The following is a 15859-nucleotide window of genomic DNA, read 5'->3' as shown; positions in this document are numbered from 1 at the left end:
ATTTTTTTTCCACTGCAAACTTGCTCCCTTCTTAATTTGACAGAATCGTTTTAAAATTTCTCTATCAGTATATACAATCTAGAGCCAGACATCCTGGAATGTGAAGTCAAGTGGGCCTTAGGAAGCAACACTACAAACAAAGCTAGTGGAGGTGATGGAATTCCAGTTGAGCTATTTCAAATCCTAAAAGATGATGCTGTGAAAGTGCTGCACTCAATATGCCAGCAAATTTGGAAAACTCAGCAGTGGCCACAGGACTGGAAAAGGGCAGTTTTCATTCCAAACCCAAAGAAAGGCAATGCCAAAGAATGCTTAAACTACCGCACAATTACACTCATCTCTCACTCCAATACTCTTGCCTGAAAAATCCCATGGATGGAGAAGGCTGGTAGGCTGCTGTTCATGGGGTCGCGAAGAGTCAGACACAACTGAGTGACTTCACTTTCACACTCTAGAAAAGTAATGCTCAAAATTCTCCAAGCCAGTCTTTAGCAATATGTGAACCATGAATTTCCAGATGTTTAAGCTGGTTTTAGAAAAGGCAGAGGAACCAGAGATCAAATTGCCAACATCTGCTGGATCATCGAAAAAGCAAGAGAGTTCCAGAAAAACATCTATATCTGCTTTATTGACTATGCCTTGACTGTGTGGATCACAATAAACTGTGGAAAATCCTGAAAGAGATGGGAATACCAGACCACCTGACCTGCCTCTTGAGAAATCTGTATGCAGCTCAAGAAGCAGCAGTTAGAACTGGACATGGAACAACAGACTGGTTCAGAATAGGAAAAGGAGTACCTCAAGGCTGTCTATTGTCACCCTGCTTATTTAACTTATATGCAGAGTACATCATGAGAAACACTGGGCTGAAGGAAGCACAAGCTGGAATCAAGATTGCTGGGAGAAATATCAATAATCTCAGATACGCAGATGACACCCCCTTTATGGCAGAAAGTGAAGAAGAACTAAAGAGCCTCTTGATGAAAGTGAAAGAGGAGAGTGAAAAAGTTGGCTTAAAGCTCAACATTCAGAAAACTAAGATCATGGCATCTGGTCCCATCACTTCATGGCAAATAGATGGGGAAACAGTGGAAACAGTGGCTGACTTAATTTTCTGGGCTCCAAAATCACTGTGGATGGTGATTGCAGCCTTGAAATTAAAAGACGCTTACTCCTTGGAAGGAAAGTGATAACCAACCTAGATAACATATTAAAAAGTAGAGACATGACTTTGTCAACAAAGGTCCATCTTGTCAAGGCTATGGTTTTTCCAGTAGTCATGTATGGATGTGAGAGTTGGACCATAAAGAAAGCTGAGCACCAAAGAATTGATGCTTTGGAACTGTGGTGTTGGAGAAGACTCTTGAGAGTCTCTTGGACTGCAAGGAGATCCAACCAGTCAATCCTAAAGAGATCAGTCCTGGGTGTTCATTGGTAGGACTGATGTTGAAGCTGAAACTCCAATACTTTGGCCACCTGATGCAGAGAGCTGACTCATTTGAAAAGACCCTGATGCTGGGAAAGATTGAGGGCAGGAAGAGAAGGGGATGACAGAGGATGAGATGGTTGGATAGCATCACTGACTCAATGGACATGGGTTTGGGTGGACTCCAGGATTTGGTGATAGACAGGGAGACTTGGCATGCTGCGCGTTCATGGGGTTGCAGAGATGGACATGACTGAGCAACTGAGCGACTGAATGGAATATCTTAGGGCTTAGGGCTTAGATACTGACTAATGTGCTTGCAGTATTTTTAAATATTTCTATTCCTTCACCTCAATAAAGGATTCAAAAGAGAGTTAGATTTGTCTGCTTTTTTTTTTTAAAGAGCATGTCCATTTCAATAAGATCAAACCACAATTGCCAAACCACAATTCAGCTTAAAAGAATGTTTAGAGTAAAATAGGGCAATTCTTCCTTGTACTTAGGTTCTCCTTCTTTGTTGTTGATATTCCTTCATTATGCAGAATTTTGTAGGAGCAATTAGGAAAAAAATGTGAACCAGAGCCACTGCTTGTGATCTCACTGCCTTGTTCATCTCCTCAACTTGCTGAGACAGAAAGAGAGATCAGGGGAGGGGTGGGATGGAGAAGACAGAGTGGGTGAGGAGGGACAAAGAAGAAGAGAGAGACAGAGAGAAGATAAATGGAGAGGGAATAAATATATTGGGTTGTAACATATGGCAACCCAAAGAGGCAGAAAGCACGCATTAAAACTTTTATTTTATCTCATGTTTACTTGCTGAAATATAAGCAGAGAGATTCGATGCTTTTAATGGGGGTGTGTGAGTGCTATTTTAAGCCAGGATAGATAAGTCTTCCAAGCACTTAGTAGCAGGCTAAACAAATAGTCTTAACTGCCTTGAATGCACTGAGCAAACTTGTGGTTTTTATTCATGGACCTCTGAGCCATGGCTCCCAATGGATCCATGAAGATTAAATAAATTATGTCTCCGATCATTAGAGAGCCCCACTCTCTTTTTCACAGCAAAGGTGGAGCCTGCATCCTGTGGACAGAATCTCAGCTTTCTAATGGGCATGAAAAGAGTTTTTGATTTGTGAGGGGGCTAGGCAGAGGACTGAAGACTGTGTCTGGGCTCAGCGCAGCCCATTCAGCTGATGGAGGGTGCCCAGAGCATGGGAAAGGGGAAGAGGGCCATCCTGTCCACTGGGTCCTCTAGTTGAAAAGGCGACTTCAAGCAGTAAAAGTCATTCTCCCTTGGCAGCCAAGGCTCTGCTTCAACTGCAAAGGGAGAGGGAAGTGAAGGGAGCTCTTCTGTGTCTCTCATGGGACATGCTTTCCTAAAGATGAGAACAGGAGCTCACCTACTGTCACCAGGAAAGATGTCCAACCCATACAAGAAGCCAAAGTGCCTTCCTTCCCCAGTGATCTGCAGCTTCGTTATCACTCCACACCAAAGCTCTCCACGTATCCCCTCCTCCCTTCCATCTGGTGATGACCTCAAGTCCAGACCCACCGTGGAGGTCAGCAGGGAAATGGGAAATCTATTCAGAAAACTGCCACCTTCTTCTGCTTTCTCCTCTTAGCCCTGTCCTCCTCCCCAAGGTTTGTTCTGCTGTTAGATGTCAAGTTGATGATTTGAAATCCCAGATGTGTCATGCTCAGTTAGTGAATAACAGACTGTCAAATAGAGCAATAAATCTTCTTGCTCGGTGAGTGCTGTGCAGGGCCTCCATGCCAAAGCACTCACTAATTCTGTGTGATGAGTGAGGCTGGCGGCAGCCGCGTGTTCCCCAGGGACCAGTACCAAGGTGCAAACATATTGAGATGGGATGATTGCCGGAGCAGGCCTGCTTTTCCAGCCCCTCGGCTCATGACAGGGAATCCAAGGCAGCCTGCCCTGGGAGCACTGCTAATTATGTTGGCTTCCTGCCTTCTTGGAATCTCTCTCCTTCCTGAGGTTCTGACAACTTTTTCAGAGAATAGCATGATCCTGGCAAATTGGTGGTTTGAATTATTGTGTGAAGATGTCTTTTAATGCTGGGATTCCTCCATTTTTCTTTATGAGGTGGTAAGAGATGGGTGCATGTGTGCTAAGCCACTTCAGTCACATCAGACTCTTTGTGACCCCATAGACTGTAGCCCATCAGGCTCCTCTGTCCATGGGATTCTTCAGGCAAGCATATTGGAGTGGGCTGCTATTTCCTCCTCCAGGGGATCTTCTTGACCCAGGGATCGAACTCGTGTCTCTTACGTTTCCTGCATTGGTGGGCAGATTCTTTACCCCTAGTGCCACCTGGCAAACTGCAAGAGGTGGGGCTTTTCTGTAATCCTCCTCTCCAAATCTGCATCATCTAGAACACTGGGGATCTCTCCTTTCCCCTTTAGGCTTGCTCCTTCAGCCACTCCTCAGGAGAGAAAGCACTGAGTTGGCTTTCATAAGGACCAGGGAATGGAATGGAATGGATTCATGGGATCCAGCCAAAAACATCATAGCTGTTCCAGACAGTTGCATTTTTCCTTATTCTAGGTGTGATTGGGAGACAGAAGTCACTATTTCCACTAAGTGAACATGACCCAAAGTGGTGACAGGATGGGAACTTTGTGCATATCTGAGCTGTAAGAAATATTTAGGGCTCTTATCTGAATGGCCCTAAGGGTATGATAATTCCACTCAATGATTAAGAGCAGAATCTAAACAGACTACTGTGTGGTTTGTGTCCTTCCTCTTGCTGTATACTGAAATACTCTGTGCCTCAATTTCCATAGCATAATATTAGCACTCACTACATAAAGCCAATAGTGAACCAAATAATGTAATGCCTGTAAAGCGCATGACACCCTGTCTGGGATGTAGTCAGTGTTCAAAAACATGATAGGAGTTATTAGTACAATAGCACTGCTGACCAGGGTTTCAGTATTTAAGGTTCATCTTTGCTCCTGGTTTATTATTTTATTTTTGACAAATAGTACTACTCTGCTGTGTATGCTATGTTTATAAAAATCAGTATTTTTATCAGAATTGTGAGATATAAAACTGAGATTTAGTTCCATGTGCTCACTTTGGGAGAAATTCAATGACCTTATCCCATATAGGCATTGTTTAGCTGGAGGCAAGTATGAAGAATCCCTTTATATACTTCTAGTCTGTTTGTCATTTTGTTTTTTCTCCAACTCCTAGAATAAGAGAATTATATCATTGGAAAAGAGTCAAGGTAGAAATATTTAGAAATAGCACTGATATTTATCTTATCCAGTAAGGTAAAAGTTTTGGTGTAGACAGGGAAATTAACACCAAAGTACAGGCTTTTTAAAATCATTGATTTTATAATTTACATGAGTTCCACAGAAACTACTGCAGATGAACCAAAATATATTTTAATCTTCTCAATTTGACTTTGTGGCAAATCCTGGTGATTCACTTTGTAATCGGGGTCAAAATTTGTCTTTTTCAGGTAAAAATCTTCAGTTTTCCCATAGGAACTCTTAGATTGCCAAATTATTCCCATTTCCAGCCCAGGTATTAAGTGTATAGCTTCTAAAACCAGGGACTATTTGCTCCATGCAAAATGTTACTTGCTCCCATAAACTCCTTCATACTTAACAATCTAGAATATATCTTCTATAGATTCTGTGATGAACTGATTACTGAAAGGAAGTGGTTAAATGCAAAATCCTGAAGATGTCACCTTCTCTGTGTTTTTCTTGAAAGCCTGGATTCTCTTCTAGCTTTGGATTTTCTATTATAACAGTCTACAGAAATGCAATTATTTCAAAAAGACATATTAGCACAGGCCACACTCTCTCTATCTGCCAACTGGAACTCAATGCTGGTGCTTGTATGGGGGTGGCTTGTGATCACAGAACTAAATAATTATTATACCAAAAGAATTATCAGTGTGACTTCTTTTAGAAGAGGCCCAAAAAGCAATAGGTAAGGGTTCTAACTTTTTCACTTATAGTTGTGTGACCCTGGAAAGTCACTTAACTTTTCTGAATCTCAATTTTTTCCTTTGTGAAATGAGGTGATAAAATGTGTCAATAAACCAAGCTAGTGTGCGTAACTTCTGGGCACAGAGTATAGTTAAAAAAATAATAACTATTATGAAGCTTATTATTCATGAAAAAGAAACTTCAGAGACATAGAAAAAGTTATGTCAAGACAATGACCTAGTAATAAGTGAAGTAATTTATTGGTTCAGTTATTCAGTACTTAAGTAAGCACGTGTGGATTGCTTATTTAATGCATTTACAAGGTTTATGTTAAATAAGGACCCTAGTTTAAACATGTTTGATCAAGGTGAAAAGGCATTGAAAAATTAGCAACATACCTCTTCCAACATTAGTTTTTTGTTTGTTTGTTTTTGTTTTGTTTTGGGTCATACCACATGGCATGCAGGATTTTTCCCGACCAGGGATCAAACTTGTGTCCCCTTCATCGAAAATGTGAAGTCTTAACCCCAAGACTTAACACTTAACACTTAACACTTAACACTGGATCAGACTGACAGTCAAAGGCAAGAGAAGAGCCTATTTCAAAGCCATTTAGTGTCAAGATAACTAGAACTCTGAGGCCAATGATGAGTCCTTAATATACCATGAAAATTTTGCAGTGAATTATTGTTATATATTATATGCAAAAAGGGAATTTTTTTTTTACAAATCAAAAGAAAATTATACTTAGGAATTTCTACACACTATAGATTTTATTCTGGATTGTGTGTCTTTTAGAAAGCATTAATTGGTCACTAATACATCTTTATACACAGATGCTCAAATAAAAATTTCTATTGGCTGGAACAAACTGCCCAACTCTATGTTTGACGATTAACTGCTAAATTAATGAATAATTTAGCTGTTTGAGTCCATAAGGACATAATCAAGGTACAATGCCTGCTCAGTAGAAGTATGCCCCAATTGTATCTTAGTCTCATCAGCCCTGTTACTCTTATAATTAATACCAATAGAGAGACATCATCAGAAACCTCCAATAATTCTTTAGAACTGAGGTTGAGAAGCAAATGCTGACCTTTGGGAGTCACTAAACCACCTTGATCGTTGCCTTCATCCTGAGCTACCACCTGGTCTAGCTAGCCTTCCTTCTCTATCATGACTAAGGAACTTTTGCTTCATTGTGGTAGCACCAGAAGATATATCAAGTGCTCAGTCTATATATATTTTAAATATCAGTTAAGAGACCTGTTTTTAGTGACATCATCCTTTCTTGGCACTGGCTTGATTTTTCCTCTTTTCAAGCCACAGCATCTGTGAAGTCTTACCGTTCCCTCCCAGTCTGCATTTGCGGCTGCAGCTTCAGTAGCCTCAGCTGGTGCTTGCGATTCTTTATAACCCTCCTTTTTGTTCTACATCTTAAAGAGTTGTGTCGGTTTCCTTCCCTAACCCTGGAATCTAGAACAAGCCAAAAATTCAAGAGACAATGGAGGAAACTCAGACCCTGGTCATCATCTCAACACCTTTATGTAATTAAAAAAGCGACAGCCAGTCAAGTGGTATCAATGTCCCCATTCTTCTTGCAGGTGAAATTCCTTGGCTTTTTTTTTCCTTCCCTACCCCACCACGGCACTCAGCCACTTCACGATGAGGGATACCAAGCTGTCCCAACACTGGCTTGGCTGATGCCCACCCATTAGTGATATGGGTTTGTACAAGGGTCAATGGGAATTGTTTGTTTTTTTTTAAGGATCAGTTTTCAATAACTAGATAGATTTTTCAGATTTAGGTGTAATTCAAGTTTCAGCAAATTTGTAGAGAAACCTATCTGTTTGTAATCCCATGTAAAGTTTTCATGGGCATTTTTATAACACTAAATATTTGGGGAGCTTAAAAGTTCACACAAAAAATGTAGATTTCTGTGATTTAAATTTTTGAAATATGTTAAAATTAGAATAATTTTTTGTTCTGCATGCTTACTTCTTGAGAATGTGGAAATAAGGCATGGAAATCTCTACATGTTCAATGTCATTCTCATGGAAATTTAACTTAGAACCCTGTAACAACCCACATGCATATGTGCCTAATCACTCAGTTATGTCCAACTCTTTGTAACCCCATGGACTATATATGTGGCTCACCAGGCTCCTCTGCCCACGGACTTCTCCAGGCAAGAATACTGGAGTGGGTCGCCAGTCCCTGTTCCAGGGGATCTTCCCAACCAGGAATCAAACTTGTCTCCTGCAATGGAAGGTGGATACTTTACCACTGAGCCCCTGAGAAATTCTATAACAACCCAGAGATCACTCAGTTTCTCAATTCTGGTTCCATTTCAGCCTTGATGACTTACCCAAATTTAGACAATTTTTATTTTATTTAAACTCTCGTTTATTCACCATTGTGTCTTCTTCTTGCCTTTTGAGAAACTCAGAAGTAAAAGATGTACTCTCGAGAAGTAGCAATTTAAATGAAAAAAGCGAAAGCAATTATCTTTCCAAATTCTGATTGCAATCAGTGTTTATAACCTTCTGTCCCTCCACACCTATTACTAAATCTAAATATCGCAAAACCCGGCTTGCTTAGGTTTAATGTTCTCTTAGTTCCCTTGACCTCTTAAAACAACTGGAATAAGAGATTCCTTCAATTATTCATTGTGAACGTATATAACTAGAGGGGGGAAAACCTTCCATTAAGAGAAAACCCATCAAATAAGTACTTATTTTTTAATGTCATTAAAAAATATGACCTAGGTTTTAGCATGGCAGATGACAGTAATATATTTTCTACTTCTGACTTCATCTTCCATCATGCCCTCACAATGCTTCGGTCCATCACACTAGTCTTCATTCTGTCCCTTAAACATGCTATGCTTATTGCTACCTCAGGGTCTTTGCATCTGCTCTTGCTTCTGTTTGGAATACTTTCCCCTAAGATTGTCACATGAATGCCTTTTCCTCATTGTTCTCATTAGATTTATAGCCTTGGTTCCCAGCATTTCCTGTTCTGAAGTGACTTTATATGTATGCTCATTCATTAGCTGTATTGACTGTTTCCTGCCTTTAGAATGTTATCTGGAGACAGAGACTTGGTCACACTACTCTATCCCCAGTGCTTGAAAAAAAAATAAAACATCTGGCAAGAAATAGGTATGGATTGATACCTGTTAATACATGAATAAAGGAATCAATAAATATGGCCTTGGGCTGGTTGCTTCAGCTTCCTTGTTTTCCTCATTAGTAGAAAAGGATAAATAGCACCTATACATGATGATGGGCTTCCCTGGTAGCTCAGCTGGTAAAGAATCTGCCTGCAATGCAGGAAGCACTGGTTCTATTCCTGGGTCGGGAAGTTCCCCTGGAGAAGGGATAAACTACCCACTCCAGTATTCTTGGGTTTCCCTGGTGGCTCAGATGGTAAAGAAACCACCTGCAATGCAGGCGACCTGGGTTCAATCCCTGGGTCAGGAAGATCCCCTTGAGGAGGGCATGGTAACTCACTCGAGATGCTTGCCCAGAGAATCCTTGTGGATAGGAGAGCCTGGCAGGCTACAGTCCATGGAGTCACAATGAGTCAGATATGACTTAGAGGCTAAGCAGAGCACATCACAGCATATGATGATATTGGAAAAATTAAATAAGTAAATGAGTCTGAGATCTGAAAATAACTCTGAAATCTGAAATCTAGTACAGTACCTAGAATGAAGCAGCTCTTTGATAAATGTTAGTTCCCTTCCCACTTCCTTTCTTGATTTCTCAGTTGGGCCCCATAGCTTTGCATCAAATAGAAGTGTTATTCCTTCCCTCCAGCCCAAAGTTACTCCTGTAAATATAAGCCTCATTTCACAAGTTTAGATATGCAGGGATATAAGATATTTTTGATATGTACTCCTTGGAAGGAAAGTTATGACCAACCTAGACAGCATATTGAAAAGCAGAGACATTACTTTGTCAACAAAGGTCTGTCTAGTCAAGGCTATGGGTTTTCCAGTGGTCATGTATAGATGTGAGAGTTGGACTATAAAGAAAGCTGAGCATCAAAGAATTGATACTTTTGAACTGTGGTGTTGGAGAAGACTCTTGAGAGTCCCTTGGACTGCAAGGAGATCCAACCAGTCCATCCTAAAGGAAATCAGTCCTGAATATTCATTGGAAGGATTGATGCTGAAGCTGAAACTCCGATACTTTGGCCACCTGATGTGGAGAGCTGACTCATCTGAAAAGACCATGATGCTGGGAAAGATTGAGGGCAAGAGGAGAAGGGGATGACAGAGGATGAGATGGTTGGATGGCATCACCGACTCAATAGACATGGGTTTGGGTGAACTCCGGGAGCTGGTGATGGACAGGGAGGTCTGGCGTGCTGTGGTTCATGGGGTCGCAAAGAGTTCGACATGACTGAGCGACTGAACTGAACTGAATTTAAATTCAATTAAAAAATTCAGCTCATTTTTTTTTTCTGAGCCTATATTTCTGCTGCTTGCTTTGATTTATCTCAAACAAGAGAGGGTTTTATTTCATTCATTTATTTATTGATGATCTGCTAACAGTCCATCTTTTCCCTGTTTATTTGTAGTTTCCTTATATTCACAGGTCGCTGAGCTCTTGTTTCAGTTCTGTTGATCTATTAGTCTGTTCTTGAGCTGATACTGTGACTTAAGCCATCTTGACTTAAGTCATCTTAAGCCGATGACTTAGCACAGTCATCCTGTGTGTGCTTCTCAACCCATGCTGAATCCTCATATCTGTGATTTATGCTGTCAGTGTGTATCCTCGCCCCAAAATCAAATAAAAGTATAGAATGTTAAAATTTTGAAATGCTAGATTATTGCAATCTGTTTTGCCAGCCCACCTTGAAGGGACCAGTGAGGAAAATTCTTCATTGCCTTGAAGGTCAAGGCAAGAAGAATATGGAGGAAATTCTAACCCTAGGACTGGGATAGCCTCAAGAGTTAAGCTCAGAGAAGCCCTTCACAAAGCCCTTAGGGGGAAGGTAGAGAATTCTCCACACCTGACTTCTGTAGATCAGAGAATGGGCTCATTGTGGGTAAGCTAAGGAATGTGGCCATGTTACAGGCTGCCCAAGATTCTCTGGCTTAAAACCAATCGAGCACTCAAAGTCTTTTGCCCTTTCCCGGCATGCATGGGCCTCCACCTCTTTCTAGAAGAAGGACTTTCTTGGGCTTACTTGAATCAGAGAGTGACCATGGCTTGTGCCCTGGAAAGTATTCTTGCACATGGAATCCTGGTGCCAAGAGTACACGGGCGGGCATTTGTCTTCTATTTTTCTCCCACTAGATCAGCCTGGGATGCGAATTATAATAGATGGAAGACCAAATACATTGGTTTACAGTCAATTCAGATGCAATCTGTTAGTATAAATAATGGCAAAACGTGATGGGAAAGCCATCTGTCACTTTAAGGCAAACATACAGTTACTTTTAAGAAAAGAGACTCAGGAAGAATAAATTCATCCCAAGGCTCTAAAGCCTGAAATGCATTTGAGCCAGTTTGGCTGAGTTTTTTGCACCCAGAGGATAAATCACATTGTCGTGATTCCAGGTCTTTGTTTTGTTTAGTTTTTCTATTAAAGGATCATTCTGTTTAGAGCATGTACCCTTGTGATTCTTCTGGTTTCACCAGGATATTTGAGCAAGTATCATTTTTAGTGAGGCAGCATATGGTCAGGTACTTTGTTTGCTATTGTGTGCCTATGCATATGACTGTTTACTGTGCATCACACACACACACACACACACACACACACACATACACACGTCTTTTCGGTTCTGAATCCAAACCTTCTCTGTAAATTAAGAGGGTCTAGAGAGTTGCAAACATAACAGCAGCAAAAGGCTGGAGCTTGCAGCAACTGTTTCAAGCTGCATATGACATAAAACTGGATTAGAATGTCATTCCCTAACTGACAGATCATTTAGCGTCTTGGAAGAGACTGTTTTCACACTGCGGAAGCTCTCACAGGGGAATTCCGTGTGGGCTCCTTATTGTCAGAGCTATTTTTCACCCAATTTGTTTCCAAATGATGTCTAACCTGAGGTCTTCCCACTGAGAGAGGTTTAAGCCATGATTAATGAGGAGTGTTTGGCCAGGCCCACCTGGGAAATGGCCCATCTGCAAACTCAGGTAAGAAGGGGAGGCCTACCAGGCATCAGCCTGTGAATGGCAGGCAGTTTCCAGGGCTCGGGGCTGCCTCGCAGCAGTGGCAAGGTGTTGGGTCTTAGCCACAGAATGTTTCAGGAGGTGCTGGAGAGAAGTGTCACTCTTGGTATTTTTTTCCTGGGATATTCAGGGAGGGAACGCTCTCAGTCATGGTACTAAAAGAAGCATTTCCTGTTCCTCAAGTCCCTTTATTCTCCTCCAAGCTTTCACACACATGCATGGTCATCAGATCAACATATACACAGAGATAGGGCTTTGTCTCAAACAATAGGATTATCGAGCAAGCAGGAGTCAGATTTGTAGCACCCTGGCCTGTTTGGACTTAGTCCAAGAACCTATACGATCATTTACAATTTCACATTCCTAAAATAAACTGCTTTTGGTTATCTTCAAATGAACCAGCTATTTATTTTCCAATGAATCTTTTTCTTTGTGAAATAATTACCAAAATGTGTTTATTTTTTGCCAGATCAGTGGGTAGTATCCGTTCTCTAATAACTTGAATAATTTAGAATCTTTGGAAAGGGAGTTCCTTTCAGTAAAGGTGTAGAATAATAAAAACATGCAGAATCTAAAGTCACATTGGTTCTGAGGCAAAATTATATAACTGGATAAGGAATTGAAAATTAAAAAAAAAACAGCGAGCTGATCAAATGAATATGCGGGTGGAACACAGTCTTTCTTCATAACCAAGCTCAATCCTCTTCTCATTGAATATACATATTCTAGGCTCTCTCTAGATTGCCATTAAACATGACATCCCACAATTCTGTCTGTTAGGACTAAACAGATCTAACTAACAGATCCAACTGTCTCCAAATTAAACAGATTGTTTGCTAGAAACTTTTATGACCCATAAAGAGTGAGAGTTTATCCTGGCAAAACATTCCTTCTTATAAACAACCCACATCCCCCAACACTCCCCGTTGTATCCCTCTCTTTCTTGCTTGGCATTTGGCTTCATCTCAAGCTTCTTTGACGGCATTTTGTACCCAACTGCTGTACAAAAGATGCTTTCCATTGAGTTGGTTCTACATTCAAACACCAAAACAATCCTCCACTTTCTTTAACTACTTCTCTTGCCAGCAACATGTTTACCATGATTTAGATGTCTATTATACGCATGAATGACTTGTCTACTTAATTTCATCACAAAAATGAACCCTCATAAGTGGCACAGATGCTGGTATGATGGTAATCAAATTAGTTTTTGGACAGCTTTATGGCCACTTGCTGTCAGTTTAGCTCTCTTTGGCTATCTTCACTCCTAATACAGTTTTGATGGTGATTAATGGCTCCATTAATACACAGTTTGTGTTATGATAGACCTAACATTATGGTCTCATTTGCTGACCACAGATGACAATACATTTGCTAAGATTCAGGTCCACAACATACTAGTAATATATCGAGTATCTCAGTCTTAACTTCCTTGGGCTTACTGTATACACTAAGTGCATATGTATTTAGACCTGATCATGCTAGATATCACCCTATTTGTGCCAGAATTCTTTCTTTTTAAGTTAATACTCTGTCTATGATCTTTCTCTATCCTTTTCTTTGTTACAAGGTTGTTGTCCTCCTAAGTTATTCTAACTCCATGTTCCATCCATATTCTTTTCACTCCTACTGTTACTTGCTTCAACTTCTAAATTCTTACAAATTTGTGGTATATAAACTTTCAAATATTTTTGCTTAATTTTTTAACAGCTCTAATAGTTCTCCAAAAATCTCTAATTATATCTTTTCAGAATCATTGTCTTTAACTTTTTTCTTCCAGACAGCACACATCATTCTATTCATAGCTTTTCCATCCTATTTCTTCTGTTTTTTGATGAGTACATTTTAAATCAACATCTCTTGTGAGCAGCACAAGTTTATTTGGATTGTTCAACTGTGCTGCTAAAAGGATGGGAACAAAATGGGAGCCCTGTAGGCTAAACTACCGCAAACACATTTGGATTGTTTACACAGCTTTTTTATGTTTAAACAAACATGGTTTTTTATAATGAAATTGAGTTTCCTCCTGCCCATATTTGATTTTTATGTTCATCTGTGCACTTGCCTAAACTCCACCCACTTGCTGCTATGCAAATACTGATTATGCAAATTTTTGTTTTGGAATTGGTGAGCTGAGCAGATGCCCATTTCAGCACAAATAGTCTTCAGAAAAAAATGACTTCAACAGACAAGTATCATTGTAAAAATATCTAAATGGACCTGAAGATTGATGTCTCTTTTCACACAGACAAAAATATTTAAGGGTGTTTTACTTTTAGGAGGAAAATCTAAGGTCATTTGACAATAAGGCTAAATGCTGAAATTCAATTCCTCACTTACTAGCAAGACTCCAGACTAGATCCCATCTACTGTAGTGGATCTTTGAACCTATTAATTTATTGTAATCCCCCTTCACTTAAGTAAATATGATCCCAGCTGTCTAGTAAATTGCCTTTATCACTGGCATCTCTGCTGGCTGTTTTTTTGTTTTTGGATTTTATTGTTGTTGTTACCACATAAAATTTACCAATTCATGTCAATGTATGACAAAAACGACTACAATATTGTGAAGTAATTAGCCTCCAACTAATAAAAAAAAATAAATTAATTAAAAAAGTGGTTTTATATGTATTTATTGATCTATTTATTTTTTAAATTTCTAAGCTTCTTTATTAGTGTCCAACTGACATACTAAAACCTGTATGTGTTTGATGTATCCAATTTGATGAGTTGGAGGGATCAAGACAAACCCAGAGAAAAAGAAATGAAGAAAGCAAAATGGCTGTCTGAGGAGGCCTTACAAATAGCTGTGAAAAGAAGAGAAGCGAAAAGCAAAGGAGAAAAGGAAAGATATACCCATTTGAATGCAGAGTTCCAAAGTATAGCAAGGAGAGATAAGAAAGCCTTCCTCAGCGATCAATGCAAAGAAATAAAGGAAAACAACAGAATGGGAAAGACTAGAGATCTCTTCAAGAAAATTAGAGATACCAAGGGAACATTTCATGCAAAGATGTGCTCAATAAAGGAAAAAAATGGTATGGACCTAACAGAAGCAGAAGATATTAAGACGAGGTGGCAAGAATACACAGAAGAACTATACAAAAAAGAACTTCACAACCATAATCACCATGGTGTGATCACTCACCTAGAGCCAGACATCCTGGAATATGAAGTCAAGTGGGCTTTAGGAAACCTCACTAAGAACAAAGCTAGTGGAGGTAATGGAATTCCAGTTGTGCTACTTCAGATCCTAAAAGATAATGCTGTGAAAGTGCTGCACTCAATATGCCAGCAAATTTGGAAAACTCAGCAGTAGTCACAGGATTGGAAAAGGGCAGTTTTCATTCCAACCCCAAAGAAAGGCAATGCCAAAGAATGAGCAAACTACTGCACAATTGCACTCATCTCACATGATAGTAAAGTAATGCTTAAAATTCTCCAAGCCAGGCTTCAACAGTACGTGAACTGTGAAATTCCAGATGTTTAAGCTGGTTTTAGAAAAGGCAGAGGAACCAGAGATCAAATTGCCAACATCTGCTGGTTCATTGAAAAAGCAACAGGGTTCCAGAAAAACATCTATTTCTGCTTTATTGACTATGCCAAAGCCTTTGACTGTGTGGATCACAATAAACTGTGGGAAATTCTGAAAGAGATGGGAAGACCAGACCTCCTGACCTGCCTCTTGAGAAACCTGTATGCAGGCCAGGAAGCAACAGTTAGAACTGGACATGGATCAACAGACTGGTTCCAAATAGGAAAAGGAGTACGTCAAGGCTGCCTATTGTCACCCTGCTTATTTAACTTATATGCAGAGTACATCATGAGAAATGCTGGGCTGGAGGAAGCACAAGCTGGAATCAAGATTGCTGGGAGAAATATCAATAACCTCAGATATGCAGATGACACCACCCTTATAGCAGAAAGTAAAGAAGAACTAAAAAGCCCCTTGATGAAAGTGAAAGAGGAGAGTGAAAAAGTTGTCTTAATGCTCAACATTCAGAAAACTAAGATCATGGCATCTGATCCCATCACTTCATGGCAAATAGATGGGGAAACAGTGGCTGATTTTATTTTTCTGGTCTCCAAAATCACTGCAGATGGTGATTGCAGCCATGAAATTAAAAGACACTTACTCCTTGTTATGAAGTAACTTTCCTTGTTAAGGAAAGTTATGACCAACCTAGACAGCATATTATAAAGTAGAGACATTACTTTGTCAACAAAGGTCCATCTAGTCAAGGCTATGGTTTTTCCAGTAGTCGTGTATAGA

This window comes from Odocoileus virginianus, chromosome 34, assembly GCF_023699985.2.
Source record: "Odocoileus virginianus isolate 20LAN1187 ecotype Illinois chromosome 34, Ovbor_1.2, whole genome shotgun sequence".
Lineage (NCBI taxonomy): Eukaryota > Metazoa > Chordata > Mammalia > Artiodactyla > Cervidae > Odocoileus > Odocoileus virginianus.
Note: the sequence above shows the minus strand (reverse complement) of the source record.